Source organism: Lactuca serriola, chromosome 9, assembly GCF_051521515.1.
Source record: "Lactuca serriola cultivar US96UC23 chromosome 9, Lser_US96UC23_V15, whole genome shotgun sequence".
NCBI lineage: Eukaryota > Viridiplantae > Streptophyta > Magnoliopsida > Asterales > Asteraceae > Lactuca > Lactuca serriola.
The window spans coordinates 131,624,662-131,629,482 of record NC_136416.1 but is presented as its reverse complement, the minus strand read 5'-3'; positions in this window follow the sequence as shown (position 1 = coordinate 131,629,482).

Here is a 4,821-nt window from a genome sequence, read left to right as displayed (position 1 = left end):
ACACTGTGGATTGGAAATTTCTTAAGAGGATTCTGTTGGAATTTGGATTTCATCCGATCATGGTTAATTGGATCATGGCATGTACTTCTTCTCCTTGGTTCATGCTGAATTTTAATGGAGAAGATCATGGATATTTTGAAGGAAAAAGGGGGCTGAGACAAGGAGATCCTTTGTCTCCTTACCTGTTCACATTGGTTATGGAGGTTTTCAATTTATTATTGCTGAAGAAAATAGATGGTAGCAACAGTTTTAAATATCATTGCAAATGTGAAAATCAGAAAATTACTCATTTATGTTTTGCAGATGATTTACTTGTGTTTGCTTATGGTAATGGGAATTCTGCGAGAGTGTTAAAGTCTGCTCTTGATGACTTTAAAACTATTTCGGGGCTGAAAGCTAGTATGGAGAAGAGTCAGATTTTTTTTAGTTGTGTGAAGCCAAACATGAGAAGGATTATTTTGGGTATTTTACCTTTTGATATTGGTAAAATACCTTTTAAATATCTGGGAATACCAATGTGTGTGAATACTCTATTTAAAAAAGACTGTCAAGCTCTTGTCGATAAGATCAAATTGAAAGTTTATAATTGGAAAAATAAGATCCTTTCCTTTGCTGGAAGATTACAGCTCATAAATTCTGTTTTGGCTTCAACTCATATTTATTGGGCTTCTATTTTTAAAATTCCTATTGCTTCTATTAAGGAGATTGAATCGATTTGTAAAAGTTTTCTGTGGGCTAAAGGAGAACCGGTCAAAGGGAAAGCCAAGATCAAATGGAGTGATGTTTGTAAACCAAAGATAAATGGAGGTCTTGGAATTAAGAACTTGAGATTCTGGAATGATGCTTTGTTATCCAAGCATGTTTGGAATTTGATCAATAACAAAAATTCTCTGTGGGTTCAATGGATGAGAGAAAATTATATTGGTAAAAGGAATTTTTGGGATATATGGCAAACGAAAAGTATGAATTGGACTTGGAAGAGATTTTTGGAATTGAGGAAAATTATGAGACCTCATGTTGCTTCATGTATTGGAGATGGTAGGAATACTTCATTGTGGCATGATTGGTGGCACCCAATTGGTATTTTAAGTACAATTATTGCTAGGAGGGATTGGATTAGAAATGGCTTTAATGATGAATCTTTAGTCAGTGATGTTATGACAAATGATTCTTACACCTGGCCTGCTGATTGGGTAAATAAGTTTCCTGGATTGATTGATGGGCCCATGTTTTGCAATATTGGAAATGATAGGGATATGATTGTTTGGAGGGATATGAAAGGCATGAGTAAAAAATTTTCTTGTAAGCAAGTTTGGAGAGATATTAATAATTTTGGAGACAATGTTAGCTGGGCGAACTGTGTTTGGTATAGGAATTGTATTCCCAGGAATGCCTTTATCTTGTGGCTTGCTGTGTTGAATAGATTAAAGACTCAAGATCGAGTTAAAATTTGGGAGAAGTCAGGTTCTTTGCTATGTCCTTTCTGTTTTACCATTTCTGATTCGCATGACCATCTTTTCTTTCAATGTGAGTTCTCAAATGCTATTTGGAATCATTGTTGTTCCAAGTCTGGGATTGATGTTTATTATTCCAATTGGAATGATTTAGTTCTTAAAATTAGTTCTGGATTAAAGTCTAGAACTGTTGAGAATTTGATCAAAAAATGGGTGTTGGCTAGTTGTGTTTATCATATTTGGAAAGAAAGAAATTTAAGAATTTTTTGTAAGCTGAGAAATTCGGATAAAGGAGTGATTTTTTGTATTGAGAATGAAATTAAATTGAAGTTGATAGGGTTGAGGAAAATGAATATCATGGTCAGTGAGAAAGTGTTACAGACCTGGGGTATATTTGGAAGTAATTTTTGTAAAAAATGAAGGACTATTTCTGGGCTTTCGGTGATGATTCTTTCAGGTTAGACATTTGGGTTAATATGGGATTGAGGGTTAGTTTGGCTGCCTTTATGAGAGATTTGTATTGGGGGTATTTTCGGAAAGGCAGAATTAAAGGAATTGATGATATTCAAGGAATTGACGGATTATTTCACTGGATTAAGAGCTTGCTTTTGATTTATGTGATTTGTACCTTTGGGATTTTGTATTTGGATATGATCTTTTTTGAGATTATTCAAATGGAAAATCCTAGACATGTGATTGATGCCATGTCGAGTCTGCAACTGGTTCTAATTCTTTGGTGGATTTGGTGCTCCTTTTATTTCTTGTTTTGTGATTGCAGGATGTTCTATCTGCTGTTGATTGTCAATATTGCTGAAGTTGGGTTTACTCATAGCAGGAGGTTCAATTTGAGGAGTTATATTGTGAGGATAAAGGATATTAGATGGAGTAACAGAGAGTGGATACAAGAGCTGATTGGTAGGAGAAAATGTTGGACTAATATCGTGAAGGTGTTGCAGTGGAATTTGGTTAATGTAAAGGACAAGGATTGCGACAGGAGATTTGGGACTAATTGTTGTGAGGGGCTTTCCTGTTTTCTCTTTGATGTTATGTTTATTTGTGGTTTAGTTTATTGGGATTTCCTTGTTTTTTGTAGTTTGTGGGTTTTGAACTTGAGGGTTTTTTTCTTAAAGGTTAGCTTATGGATTGAGGGTTTTTTTAAGGGCCTTACCCCTTGCTTTGGTTTCTTTATATTTTGGAGGTTTGGTTGGAGCAAGGGGGTGAAGTTACCTTTTTTCCCTCTTTCAATAAGTTTTTGGGCTACCTTTAAGGAATTTAGGGTGTTTTGGGGTTGTGAGTGGTTTTTTCTTCTTATTAGGAAATGGTTTGGTAGTTGGTTATGGATAGGATGGTTATATTTGTATTTTGGTTAATTTGTTCCTTGTATTCTTTTATTCTTTTTAATAAAGTTTGCTGAGCTTTGGCTCTTTTCAAAAAAAAAAAGAATTAAACGATGGTCGTCAAAGCTTTGCTAAATTGCATAAACTTTTAAGGTGAAACACAAGAATGAAACAATGCTCATCAAAGGTTTACTTAAATTGCGTAGACTTCTATTGTGAAACTCCAGAATAAAACAATGCTCATCAATCCATTGCTAATTTACGAAGACTACTTCTATTGTGGAACTCTAGAATTAAACAATGTTCTTCAAAGCTTTGCTAAATTGCATAGACTTCTAATGTGGAACTCAAGAATGAAACAATGCCCATCAAAGCTTTGCTTAAATTGCATTGACTTTTATTAAGGAACTCAAGAATTAAACAATGCTCACAAAAGCTTTGCTTAAATTGCATAGACTTCTATTGTGGAACTCAATAAATAAACAATGCTCATCAAAGCTTTGCTAAATTGCATAGACTTCAATTGTAGAACTCAAGAATGAAACAATGCTCATCAAAGCTTTGCTTAAATTGCATACACTTCTATTGTGGAACTCAAGAATTAAACAATTCTCATCAAAACTTTGCTAAATTGTAAAGACAACTTCTATTGTGGAACTCATGAATTAAACAATGCCCATGAATGGTTTGCTAAATTGCATAGAGTTCCAATGTGGAAACCAAGAATGAAACAATGTTCATCAAAGCTTTCCTCAATTGCATAGACTTCTATTGTAGAACTCAAGAATCAAACAATGATCATCAAAGCTTCGCTTAAATTGCATTGAACTCTATTATGGAACTCAAGAATCAAACAATGCTCATCAAAGCTTTGCTTAAATTGCATAGTCTTCTACCGTGGAACTCAAGAATTAAACGATGCTCATCAAAGCTTTGCTAAATTGCATAAACTTCTAATGTAGAACTCAAGAATGAAACAATGCTCATCAAAGCTTTGCTTAAATTGCATAGACTACTATGGTGGAACTCAAGAATAAAACAATGCTCATCAAACCTTTGCTAAATTACGAAGACTACTCTTTTGTCAAACTCTAGAATTAAACAATGCTCATGAAGCTTTGCTAAATTGCATAGACTTCTAATGTGGAACTCAAGAGTGAAACAATAAGGAAGAATGAAATAATGCTGCTGCTTTTTCGCTTTCTCTCTCTACTTTCTCTCTCTTATCCTGATTCTTTCTGACGGTGGTGCGATCTAGCTTAGATTCATCGGCGCTGCTTTTCCGACGATTTTCTTTTAATTGGTGAAGCAATATCTTTCATTATTCCGTTGATTTAATGGGAGCATCTTCCAAATCGGATAGATTGAAGGACGTGAAGGTTAAACCTCCGGATAAAAGTGTTGCAGTTCGTTATACAAAAACTGAAATGGAGGTGAATGATCTTGTTCCTCCTGGGGTAATTGAACAATCATCTGCCACGATCTATAAAGCTCGACGCAAACCAAGTGTGACTGGAGCTGTTGTATCTGGGATTAGCAAAGCTGGATGGAAAATGGAGGGGAAATCTTTTAGGATTAAGAACAGAGCTAGGAAGAAGGTGGATAAATTAGCTCCGATGGATACGGAAGAATCCTTCAATGATGATGGTTCAGAGGAGGAAACGGAAGAAGAATCGGAGTCTGTCTCAGTTTGGGAGTCGGATTCTAACATTTCTATTCCTGGGTCTGAAGGAAAGGAGAAGGAATTGAAGAAAGGGTTGTCTGGTGATTCTAAAAAGGTAAGTTCTCGTGTTGTTTCTATCCCAACTGGTAATACTGCTAATTTGATGAGGAATTGGGATGGGTTGATGATGAGTAATGAAGGTTTGAGTCCAATCTCTGAATTGAAGAATGTTATTAGTGAAATGGTTAATGTGAACCCTACCATAACAGTGATGGAGAATAAAATTCAGAATAAATCTAATAGGGAAGATAATGAAGTTGTGAAGATTATAACTGATGGGGAGAAAAGGGCTAATAATAATGAAGAT